We start from the raw sequence: 14,043 nt of genomic DNA, 5'->3' as shown, positions 1-14,043 counted from the left end.
CAATCGATGAGAAGTGAACAGAAGTTGGCTAATTAAAATTAAATTTAAAAAATAATATTATTATAAAAAGAAACAAAGGTTACCAAAGCAACCTTTCTCAGTTCTTCCATGATCCGATGGAAGTGAACAGATGACTACAGCCACAATAGTTTTGAGGAATATTAACAGAAGAATCATAGACATAAACTTAAAGGTGGTTGAACCATGAAACCAACATAAGCAGCATCTACTGTCAGACTTGTTATAACAGGAAAATAAAATCCTATATCTATAATATAATTAAGTTAGGTTTTTCCCTTACTTACCAGAGAATGAATGCCTAAGCATTTCAATTGTTCTTAAAATTTACACTTGAAAAACAGTAGATGGAAGTTACATTCTTTAAAACGAAAGTAAATATCGCCGGGCTCACGCCTGTAATCCCAGCACTTTGGGAGGCTGTGGCGGGTGGATCACGAGGTCAGGAGATCGAGACCATCCTGGCTAACATGGTGAAACACCGTCTCTACTAAAAATACAAAAAAAATTAGCCGGTCGTGGTGGCGGGCACCTATAGTCCCTGCTACTCGGGAGGCTGAGGCAGGAGAATGGCGTGAACCCGGGAGGCGGAGCTTGCAGTGAGCCGAGATGGCGCCACTGCGCTGCTGCCTGGGGGACAGAGCGAGACTCCATCTCAAAATAAATAAACAAATAAATAAATAAAAAGGAAACTAAATATCATCTGTGGGCTTTTATGACATTATCAAAGGTGAAGATGAATATAAAACCAAAGTTAATATTTTGATAAGTGCTTTGTTTTAAATTTGAAAGGGGCCGTGTCAGTCTAATTCTTCCTCTCCTTTTAAGTTTAGTGACTGAAGAGCCAAAGAGCTGGCAAATGTACTTTGATATAAGCAAACATTACCACCCAAACATTATTTAAGTTGTAAATGAAAGAAATTCATTTCTCATTGATTGCTCTTTCAGAAAACAGAGGCATTGGAAAACTGCAAGCTTCTGTATTGCAATTAAAATGGTGAACATACAGCAATTATGTAGTAGCTAAGAGTATTAACAGCAAAGCCTTATTAAATTACATATAGGAAATTATTCTTAGAAGAAGCAAATTATGACAAAAATGATGTATTTCCTGAAGTTTTGTCTACTTTTCAAAAAAGTACTATTTTCCTGGATGATATCTGATACTCTTATTACTTGGTTTCAACTACTCACTTTATGTTGGATATTCAAATTACATATTTGTAATTTGATCACCAGTTCTAAATTATGTTCCTAAAAACTTAGTACATATCTTCCAACTCATGTTAACTTCTCTCAAATGCCTTTTGATTATCATGTACCATGAAAGTATTTGTTCTCCTGTATTTTCTACCATATTTTAAGGTACTTTTACCTCCACAGCAGTCAATATTTAATCCAGATCCAGTCTTTTCATTGTATTTGATTATATTTCCAGTGTCTCTCAACATTCTGACCTCTTATTCATTTTCACTGTCATTTTAGTTCTTCATTATCTTACATGGACTACTAAAATAGCAGTAGAAGAGCTTATTTCCCTACTTGCAATCATTCCATTTTCTATACTGCCTCTTTCCTCAATATGTGTCTATTTTTGTAAAACCTCTTCAGTAGCTTCACAGCGGCAAGCAAACTCATTACAGCAAATAAGGCCATTCACAATCTGGCTCTATCTATATACAGCCTTACGTCCTGTTCTTTCCGTAACCAAAGCTATGCATTGTACAGAGAAAACCACATGCTAGCCGATGAACACACAATTATTTTTCCTGACTCTTTTATTTTGCTCATATTTAAGTGCCCTTTCACCTGCTTCCACTTGTGGAAGCCCTATTCATCATATAAGACATAGGCCAAAGTGTGATATCTACTGATGCAACTCCCTGATTTGATAAAACAACAAATTGCCTGGTAAAACTCTGCCATAATGTCATCAGAAGAATTGTCTGAATCAGCTTGCTATAAAGAAGAGGAGCCAACAAGGATTCTCTTCTACTTGAATGCATTTTACTGGGAGATTTCATGGTAGTGATTTCCTTTGCCCTCATAAAATCTGAACTTATTTGTAACTTCACATATTGTATTTTAATTAATGTCAATTATGTTTATCACCTCTGAGAGCCTGTGAAGAGACAGTTTCATATACTTTTTTATTTAAAAACTTGCTCTACACAGTGTCTGACAAAATGTAGATCCACAGTCAATGTGTTCAAATACTATAAAAAGTCAATGAGACTAAAATTGAGATAGTATGGTTGATACTATGATTAATTCACTGAATAATTCTTGTTTTAACTTTACTATAATGAAGCTTGTTGGGTATAAACATGTAGGATAAAAATTTTAATGGATTATTTATGATTTTTTGAAGTTTGCCCATTATGTGTCTTTTCTTCCAACAATTGCTCAATTGATTGTAATAAACATTATTTTTTGAACATAAAAAACAAAAAATATATATATACACTGATTACTACCTGGCACCAAAGTGTGCGATGCGGGTTATATGGCAATAGAAAAGCTACATTCCCTGACATCATTTGTAATTCTACACATACACACCTCATAGAGTGTTAGTGGGTATATTTTTCTTAAATTTAATTTTTTCTACAAGTTCTAATACATTGTATTTGAAAAATATAAAAACCTAAATTTGGGAAAAGATGGTTTTGACCAGAGAAATGTGGAAAGAAGTGATATATGCTTTCTGATGCCTGAAAAATTAGAATTGGAACGTTTGCTTAGTCCTGGAAATGAAAAGCATATGCTGAGCCTCACAGAACGCTGTATTGCTAGATTTAAACAATTTTGGCCAAAATATTCTTCCCAGGTTTTCATATCGGGTTTTTATGGTTTGAAGTCTCACATTTAATCCATCTTGAATTAATTTTTGTATATGGTGGAAAGTGAGAGTCTAGTTTCAATCTTCTGTATTATGTCTAGCCAGCTATCCCAGCACCATTTATTTATTTATTTATTTATTTATTTATTTATTTATTTACTTACCTACTTTCTTTTTGAGACGGAGTCTCGTTCTGTCCCCCAGGCTGGAGTGTAGTGACGCGATCTCGGCTCACTGTAAGCTCCGCCTCCCAGGTTCTAGCCATTCTCCTGCCTCAACCTCCCCAGTAGCTGGGACTACAGGTGCCCGCCACCGCGCCCTGCTAACTGTTTGCATTTTTAGTAGAGACAGGGTTTCACTGCCCAGCACCATTTATTGCATAGGGATTCCTTTTCCATTTGCTTGTTTTTGTCAACTTTGTTGAAGATCAGATGGTTGTAGGTCTGTGGCTCTATTTCTGAGTTCTCTATTCTGTTCCATTGGTCTGTGTGTCTGTTTTTGTACAGTACCATGCTGTTTTATTATTGTAGCCTTATAACATAATTTGAGTTGGATGGTATGATGCCTCCAGCTTTGTTCTTTTTTGCTTAGGTTTACTTTGAATATTTGGGCTCTTTGTTTCTTCCATATGAATTTTTGAATTGTTTCTTTTCTAATTCTGTAAAAAAATAGCATTCGTAGCTTGAGATAGTACTGTATCTGTAGATCGCTAAAATGACAGTATGACCCTTTTAATGATATTGATTGTTCCAATCCATGAGCATGAGAGGTTTGTCCATTTATTTTTGTCATCTCTGATATTTTCGGCAGTGTTTTGTAGTTCTCCTTGTAGAGATATTTCACCTCCTTGGTTAGTTGTATTCCTAGTTATTTCATTTTCTTTGTGACTATTGTAAATGGGTTTGTGCTCTTGATTTGATGCTCAGCTTGGACATTATTGGTGTGTATAAATGCTACTAACTTTTGTACATTGATTTTGTATTCTGAAATCTTGCTAAAATTGTTTAGCATTTGTCGTGTCTCTTCTGGAGTTTGGTATTGGGCTGATTAGAGAGGAGTCCCTCCTCCTTGATTTTTTTGGAACAGTTTTAGTAAAGTCGGCCTTGGCAAAAAAATTATGGTCAAGTCCCTAAAACCAATTATGAGAAAAAAAAAATGAAAACCAGGACCTAATTAAACTAAAGAACTTCTGCATAGAAAAAGAAACCGTCAACAGAGTAAACCTACAACCTTACAGAATAGTAGAATATATTTGCAATCTATGCATCTGACAAAGGTCTAATATCCAGACTCTTCAAGGAATATCCAGACTCTTCAAGGAACTTAGCAAGGGACAACCAAATAACACTACTAAAAAGTGGGCAAAAGACATAAACAGATGCTTTATGTGTCTATTCTTTTTTTTTTTTATTTTTACACAATTTTTTTTTTTTTTTTTTTTTTTTTTTAGACAGGGTCTCAATATTTTGCCCAGGATGGCGTCAAACTCCTGGAATTGTTGTATTTTGTATTGGTTTTGTTTTTGTTTGATTTGGTTTTGTTTTCAGACAGTGATATAGTTTGAATATTTGCCTCCTCCAAATCTTATGTGAAAATTCATTGCTAATGTTACAGGTGGGACTTAGTGGGAGGTATTTGGGTTTGAAGCTGGATCCTTCAAGAATGGCTTGGTTCCTTTCTCTTCTTCCTGGTAACAAGCGAGTTTCCATTCTGTCAATTCCTGTGAGGACTGATTGTTATAAACAGGCTGGCACTTCCTTTCCCTCCCTCTTTCTTCCTCTCTTGCCATATAATGCCTGCTCTCTTTCTTCTTCCACAATGAGTGGAAACTTCCTGAACTCCTCACCAGAAATAGTTGCTTGTATAACAATTATTGTATAACTTGCAGGACCGTGAGCCAAATAAACATTTTTTTAAATATAAATTACCCAGCCTCAGTTACTTCTTTATAGCAACACCAATGAACTAAAACAGACTATGTCTATAGTAAGTATTGAAATCAGGTAGTGAAAGATCTACGATGTTGCTTTTTTAATTTTTATGAAAAAAATGAAGAAAATAAATGATTAACTTACAAGGTAGCTTGCCAAAAAATATGCCATTTAATTTTGAGGAAATAGTCATAAAAGGCATAAAACATTAAGTAAAACATTTTCAGGAAAATTACTAGTAAATTAATTTCCTCTGATGACAGTTGGCACAGGTATGGAGACAGATTTGTGGTCAATTCTTGGTTCTGTCACATTAGGTATATGACTGTGTTTCAATGTTATGTGGAAAACACTAATAATAAAGACTATTTCAAGAATACACATAAGGATTAAGGTAAAAAGTATGCATTCGACTGAAATTGATGTTAATGTTATTTTTAACATGATAATCATAATAAATGACTCCGTGGAAAAGCATCTGGAAAAAAGGGAAAAAAGTTAAACATAAGTGACTGAAGTGGTTTCATGATTGTAACATTTGATGTAATCTTAAAAATCATAATTAGGTAGAATTGCATTGAGCAACAATTGACACTCAAAAAGCAAATATCCATTATGTTATTATGTCAATATTTCTTTGTTGGTGTCCCTTTGCTTTAAAATTTTCCTTTTTATATTGTGCCTTTGTAATGGTTACTTTATTAGGTAGAAATTTCTTGAAATCTTTTTTGTAACTCAGAGAGCTGAATAATCTCCTTTTGTACTTGAAGTATAATTAGATAGAGCTAAGATACTCAGGACTATAATTTGAAGACTAGCTGAATCAAACAGATGACACGTAACACCAAAGACTCAGCATTTTCAGTTCAGATCACAGCTTTTAAGAACTAAGATGGGTGGTGTAAATCTCCAAACAGATGATATACTATTTTCAATAGTTGTTTAGTAGTCCTGTTTTTGAATTAGAGGCAAATCATCATTATTTCTAAGTTTAAGATAGAAACACAAAACTCAAAAAAGTTTTAATATTTAAAAATTATATAATATTTTCTAAAATTTTCTATTATTAATATGGAGCTATTTTATAAAGATGATTACACATATTTTCTCAAGGTTTCTTATGTAAACTTCTGTGAGTACATCAAATTGGCTTTTTCATAGAGTCAGTATTGCTCAAATGGCTACGAGGATTTTTGTCTAAACTACCACTTTCTTTTGTATAATATTATTTAAGGAATTGCATTTTATTCGCTCCTATAAATCAAAAAGATGGAACAAACATGAATGGCATCATTAAAGAACTTATTATCTACAAGCAGACAAAGACCTATACATAAAACAAAACCACAAGCGGTGGCATGTGTCTGTAGTCCCAGCTCCTCCAGAGGCTGAGGGAGGAGAATCACTTGAGCCCAGGAGTTGGAGATTGTAATGCCCTGTGAACAGCCACTGTACTCTAGCCTGGGCAACATAATATGACCTTAACTCAAAAAAAAAAAAAAAAAAAAAAAAAAAAAAAAAATTCAAAGTCTGAAGTATTATTTGAGTTTTTAGGACAGAAGGGTAAATTGCAGTTTGAAAAGATTAGAAAAATCTACTTTTTTGTTTTTAAATAACCTACATTTTAGTGCAAACTAATGAGTACTAGCTTTATATATTTTCAAGATGATTAACAGAAGAAATAGGAATATAAAATCACTAAACATCTCAGCACAATGGCAAAATATATTTTATAGATTGATAAAATATATTTTTAAATGTACACATAGCTATGTATATACACACATACACACATGCTTATATTTATTGGAAATATATATCCAATGTCAATTTTGCATACATATAGGCATATACATATGTATACACCTACACAGACACATTCATACAGACATATATGTGCATGTATGCATATATACATATATATGTAACTTTACCTAAGTGACATACTATACACACATGCATGCAAATACATTGAATGTGGTGTTTTCCTGTTAATATTTTATAAGCAATCATATTGGGACAATTCTTCCTACAAAGATTTCTCTCCTAGCAAAATGGCAGACTAGGTACTCTGAAATAAGTCTGTTATCTAAATTAAATACATAAATACTAAACTAAAAAATTCTAGATACATATTCCAGAATCTTATATTTTAAAATAGAAGACTGTGCTTGAAAGAAAATGAAGTAAATCATTTGCTCTCAATGAAAGACATAAGCTTTGAAGTAACTAGCTGTCCTGCGATCATTACCAATACAAGCAGATTGAGAGTTTTGGTTTTCAAGACAGCTTAGCAAATGGTGTGAGATGGGAGTGGATAGGGGGACTTGGACCCATGTAGAATCTAAAAAAATCACTGCATAAATGTCAAAAATAATATGTCTATATGCTCAAAATGTATAAACTGGATATGAAATCCTGGCCCACACAGACAAATGTCAAGGAAATTTTTCCCATCACATTATTGTTTATTGCAAGGAAAAACATCTCTGCTGAGAATTTGAGGCCACTGGCTAGTCTCATTTTGGTTTAGGCTTGAATTGAAACATTTTCATGGCCAATCCAGGCCTAATATGTTAATAGCAATTTAAACGACCCCAAACTTTTGTTATGAATAAATATAAAATTTCTGTGGGGTTGGGGGAGAGGGAAAGACTTTCAAACTAAACCACAAAGAACCTTTTAAAGGAGAATGCAAACAAATAGGAGCTTGTAGACTCAGTAAAATTTCTCTATAAACTGAATGTCGGCTCTGAAATGTGCTTTCACATCAATAACGACATCCAGCGTGAAAGCTCTAATATAATAGTTTAATTCTTCCCTTTCCGATCTTCCCTACAGTCCCCTCTAAAGCAACTATTCTGTTCAAAAGAGGATTTGTTTTTGATATTCCTTTAAGGATCTTTATTTATTCCCCCAACAGTTTCTTTTTCTGCATCCACTGCACTGTTAAGTGCTTCACCATACTGTCCTCATTTCTAATATTTCTGAAAAAAAATCTTCAGGATTCTGCTTGTGGGAGTGGATGACATTCTTGCAGTGTTTACAGGTAAGGTGTTTTTTTTTTTTTGGTCTAGGTATTAGTTATTATAAGGAATTCACTGAGTATTTGAAACATTAAATCCAAGCTCAATCTCAATTAAATATTGAGAAACTTGTTTTCTCACATACTGGAGATTTAAAAGTAAGGCAACTTCAAACATAATATAATGAGCAGTTTTGCAGCTTAATAAAGCTACTAAGAACCTAGGTTCTTTTCTTCCTTCCAAAATGGTAACCCGCTAATAAATAGGTTTTGCTTTCAGAAGGCTAAATTTTGTTGCTTTTGCCAGATTGGGTCACATCTAACTACCTTTAAGCCCATGATCAATAAGGGTCATGGTTCCACTAAGACAAACGAATCACGAATTTCATATAAGCTCAAGATGTGGTCATCTATATGTAAGTCACATAGAGGCAGAGTGATGTCTAACTAAATAAAATCAACGTATTTTGCTAGCAAGAATATGGTTGGGTAACTAAACTTCTAAAGTAGACACAGTTAAAAGAATGAACTTAATTGTTACTTTAGGTAAAATGAAACTTAAATGTGCTTCTATTGATTTTAAAAGAGCTAAGAATATGAATATGCCATAATTTACAGAAAAAATAAAATACTGTTATTCTTGTTCTAATTTTCGTCAATTTTTTGCTATTGCCTAAATAATGTTGTAATGAGAATTTTGTACTTAATATTTTATCTGCATTCTGATTATTTCCTGTTACCTATTCATAGAAGGCAAATTAATGTTTCAAATCACATTTAAATATTCCACCTTATTGTGTAAAATTATTTCTTCAGAAACATTGAATTTATTTCTTCATCAACAATGTAAAATATTTCAAATTTTATAACTCAAGTCAGAAAGGAATATTTTTGGTCACTTCAACTTACTGACCAATTCAACTTAACTGATTTTAAAATAAAATATTATTGAATTTACTTGATTTTAAATATTACAAAGCTTGATTATATATTATATATTATATATAAAATGAACTCAGTAGCCTACATACATATGCATGCACACTTATTCTGCAAATTACTTATATATTTTATTTTTCTTTTGTTGACTTTTTCTCTTATGAATATTGGAAACCTGTACACATTAAAAATGAACTTTTTGTAATATGTACTGTAAATATTTCCCAGTTTATTTTTTGTTATTTGCTTTTATGACATTTAAATTTTACAGTTTAATATTATCTATATACAAATGTATATACTTTTCTTGTTTTCCAACTACAGAATATGTTCCACAATGATCCAACATAATCTGTATTTTTCCACTTATCTCTCTGAGCTAAGCAAGTTTCTTCTGTCAATCTTCATTTCTTAATATGTAAAAGGGAGTGAAAAATTTGTTTACTCCACTGAATATCAATGATAAATACTTAGACAAAACCAGGCTTAACTTAAAAATCATATCATCCTGCTAGTTGGGTAAAATATTGAAAAATCAATTTATTTGTTTATGTTAAGCATTTTAATTGTTTATGTTAATTGTTTTAGGTTGCGTATATTTTTTCTAATTTTAAATATTTAGTTTGAAAATCTAAACAAAATGAATATGCTTCAGTGCATAAAATTAGAGTCTAATGAAAGCATCTTTGTGAACACAAATGCTGGATTATTTTATTTATTTATGGTAAATTATGTAATTTATCAATGTGTTGTTAGATGGCTTATGCTTATTCAAATCATATAGCTTCTAGATATAAAATTAACATTAGATTCCCTATGCCAAAAAGCCCAACTTAAACTTTCTAGCTTCAGGAAAAAAATAAGTATAACTTTTCAATTCAATGTATTTCCTTTCTGTAACTTCAAATGATGTTTAAAATTCAGTGCCTTACAAAATTATTCAAAAATGTGCTTTGAAACTTTGAGGCTGGCTCCTTAGTTATTGTTCGGATTGCATGTTCCTTCTTATAAGTTTACTAACCTCTTCTATCATTATGAAATTGTCAATGATGTTAGGCATTTCTCTTCTAGCCCTCTGCTATTATTTCACCCAGAATAGACTGAGTAGGGCATGTGCAGCCACTCCAGCTTCCACCCATTTTTTATCAACTATTTTCCTAACTAAAAACAGATTCTACATGCCAGTTTTTTACAACTCTTGTTATCCTATTCAGATTTTCTACCACTTATTTATTACCTTGTTTTATTTTGAATATTGCCCCTCCTTCATAATTTTTTCTATTATGGGATATATATATGTATACATATATATACTTGTGATGCTTCCTCTACATTCTTGCATAGGTGGAGAGAATGCTTAATAACTATTTGTTAATAAATTTGCCTATACTTTGAATTTTTTTTTTTTTTTTTTTTTTCTTTTTAGAGGGAGTTTCGCTCATGTTGCCCAGGCTGGATTGTGATAGCATGATCTCAGCTCACTGAAACCTCTGCCTCCGCCTCCTGGGTTCAAGCGATTCTCCTGCCTCAGCCTCCCAAGTAGCTGGGATTACAGGCATGTGCAAACACACCCAGCTAATTTTGTATTTTTAGTAGAGATGGGGTTTCTCCATGTTGGTCGGGCTGGTCTTGAACTCCTGACCTCAGGTGGTCTCAAACTCCTGACCTCAGGTGATTGTCTCGGCCTCCCAAAGTGCTGGGATTACAGACGTGAGCCACTGCGCCTGGCCTACTTTGAATATCTTTATGAGATGACTTTGTTTGGCTAAAACTAAGTTTATGTTCCACAAAATTAGAATCAAACTTACATGTAGATAGACTTAATGTCCAGCAAAAATAGAGGGGATTCATCATTACATATTAATTCCTACCTTTGACTTTTTAATTCATCACAGGGAGCTTAAATGTTAGCTGGGTCAAACTATGTCATGAATTAGAAAGTCTAATTGTCATGAATAATTCCATAAATTTCTGATAGTCCTCTAATATGACATATGAAAGAATACTATTTTTCTTAAAAATAACACCGAGGTGAAGCCCATCTTTTTGCAATGATAAAATTCCATTGTAAGCATGCAAATTCAACCCATCCAAAATATCTACTTAAAATTTTTATATCCTCTCTTCACATTCTCGAAATATTAAGTATTTGTTATGATTTACTATTAGTTAATTTTGCAACACTTTGAGGTCAGTTTAGAGATGGTAACTTAGGCCAATATTTAATACAACTCCATACATACTCATCATAACTTAAATAATTGTCATCAAGTTTATAGCATAGGAATTTGATTTATTTTATTCAAAAAGGAAAACATCAATAAAATATGAATAGATTGTCTATGAATTATATAATCAGATAGTGTGTTTAGCCAATAGTTGCTGAATCCTGTATTATATTCAAGTGCTATGTAATCAGATAGAAAGAAAATATATGATCATTAAGAAATGCATATTCTAGAGAAGATAACATTAATTATAAAGAAAAAAATATTTTCTGAATACAGCTGCAATGAGAGAGAAAGAAAGGGAAGATAGCTTAAGAATTAATAATATGAGTCAAGAATTAAAGAATGAATTGTAGTTTTCTTAGGCCCAAGAAAGAAAAAAATATTTGAGAAAAATTCATTGGTATACGCAAATCAGTAAAGACTTAGCATATGACAAGAAATAAAATAGTTAAGAAATTGTACACTCATCCAGAACCTTGTTATTTGTTTATTTTGTGTTTTAGGGAGGAAGACTGTTGTATAATATGGGAAAATGTTGGGAATTGAAACTAAAGAGAAAGATACAGGTCTTTAATGTGATGCAAAATAATTTAGAATGTATCCAGTAAAACATGGTTAGTTTCTGAAAATATCCAAGTCAGATGTCCATATCTGTTTGCTATAAAGATCACTCTAGTTGGGAGCATTGATGATTAACTTGAAAGTAGCTAGCCTAAAAGCACCAACTTCCTGGTAGTCTATTTATAGGTCTTGGAACTCTTAATCCAGTCTTGGAAAGAGATGATGAAAGTTTGCATTATGCCAGTGTGAATGCTATTGAAGAAAAAAGGCACATATAGAAGTTGATTAGAAGATAGAAGAAATAGAATGAGTGACCAGATGTTTATCCAATTGGCCATTATATTCTAGTGTTGGAAGTGAATCTGCGGGAAGATTTCCAGGTAATTATCAAATATCTGTTAAGCCCTTAGGTTTTAAGAGTTAATGTAATCTCTGATAAACAATGTTCATAGAAAGTGGGGAAGAAGGGTCCAAATTACAGTTTATTTGCCCTCTCAAACCACCTGAACAACTCCTTTCAGAAAATTGTATAAATCAGAGTAAGTAAAAATAACACATATTTCTGAATACCTTTTCCCACATATAAATATTTTCAAATGTTGGCCTTTCCATAAACCTGAGATGTAAGTATTCCTCTCGTGTTACAGTTGAGATGTGTCTGTCTTTTAGCTATTGGGTATTAAGAAATATCCCCAAACTCATACTAATATTACAAAAATAAAACAATACTGTATAATTATAGCTCATGTGTCACTGGCTGAAATTCACTGATCTCAGTGGAGCTTAGCTTATCAAGGCTGTCCAGCTGAGATAAATGGGACATCTGGGCTCAGTGTCTGTCACATGTCTCTCATCCTCCTTTTGGAATAAGCAGATTGGACTGGACATGATCTTCTCTTCAAGAGGGCAGAAGCACAAGGCCCAATGTACAATTGCTGTTCATAACTCTACTCATATCGTTTGTTACCTGGGTCCCCGCACTGGCCAAGGCAGAACACACGGTCAAGCTGAGGTTCAGAGAATTACACCTTGACTACACAAGAGTATAAATACAAGGAGGAGTAAAACTCCAGGACCATTACTATTACCAATGGAACACAAATAGAACACTCCATTTTTTTAAGATTGTAAGCTCTGCGGTGAAAATTCCTGAGTCAATATCCTGGCCCTACCACGGGCTCTGTGACCTTGGAAAAATCACTAAGCCTGGTTTCTCATTTTAACAAAGTAAGACAGCAAAACTATTACCTCATATCATTAATGAGTGCACATCTGTGAGCTCTATATCTAACACAAAATATGTACCAAAATATTATTATTAATTGTATTATTCCGTATGTGTAGACACTGAGGATCCAGGAGTTGACATACTTAAAAATAAAATTTAACATTAACAATATGTACTGAAATTAGTGCTTGAATGCAGAAATTCAGATTCCCTGATGTTGGATTTCAGATTGGTTACAGAACATCCTGCTGTCACTATGTAAAAACATTGAAGTATAATCACCATAGAAAAAGGAAATATAATTAATCCATTATTACATTATTTCTTCCTTTCCTTATTTCTTTTTGGAGACAGGGTCTTACTCTGTTGCCCAGGCTGGAGGGGGCACCATCTCGGCTCACTGCAATCTCTGCCTCCTGGGTTCAAGTGATTCTCCCGCCTCAGCCTCCCGAGTAGCTGGGACTACAGCCACCTGCCAGCACGCCTGGCTAATTTTTGTATTTTTTGGTAGAGAGAGGGTTTCACCATGTTGGCCAGACTGGTCTTGAACTCCTTACTTCAGGTGATCTGCCCACCTCGGCCTCCTAAAATGAAGGGATTGCAGGGGTGAGCCACTGGCCTGGCCTACATTATTAAACTCTTAAACTGATGTTATATAGGCATCATGATAGAAATTTCAGGGTAGAGAATTAGTTGATAACTACTTTAAAATATTTAAAGTATAAAATGCATACTTTGTTCTATTTATAAAACATGATATGAAATAAATGACACATTAGCTGTATTAAGTCAAATAAATTGTCAAAAATAAATCAGATGCATTACATGTAGACTGATATGGATTACTGAACAAATGTAATAATCACATTTTTAAATTCAAGCTCCCTAATACAGAGTGTAAAACTAGGACACTCGTGAAGGTAGCACTGTAGTTAACATTTTATCTTAATGATATTATGCTACTTTAATACAAGAATTACTATATCATAGCACAAAATCAACACTTTTAAAATGACCACGTATGTACTGGAAATTGATCATCATATTCAATTTTTTCTACAGATATTGAATATTCTTTTTTTTTTTTTTTTTTTTATTATACTTTAAGTTCTAGGGTACATGTGCATAACGTGCAGGTTACATATGTATACATGTGCCATGTTGGTGTGCTGCACCCATCAACTCGTCAGCACCCATCAATTCATCATTTATATCAGGTATAACTCCCCAATGCAATCCCTCCCCCCTCCCCCCCTCCCCATGATAGG

This window comes from Piliocolobus tephrosceles, chromosome 7, assembly GCF_002776525.5.
Source record: "Piliocolobus tephrosceles isolate RC106 chromosome 7, ASM277652v3, whole genome shotgun sequence".
NCBI classification, from domain to species: domain Eukaryota; kingdom Metazoa; phylum Chordata; class Mammalia; order Primates; family Cercopithecidae; genus Piliocolobus; species Piliocolobus tephrosceles.
The sequence above is the reverse complement of the archived record's forward strand: the minus strand, read 5'-3'. Positions refer to the sequence as shown.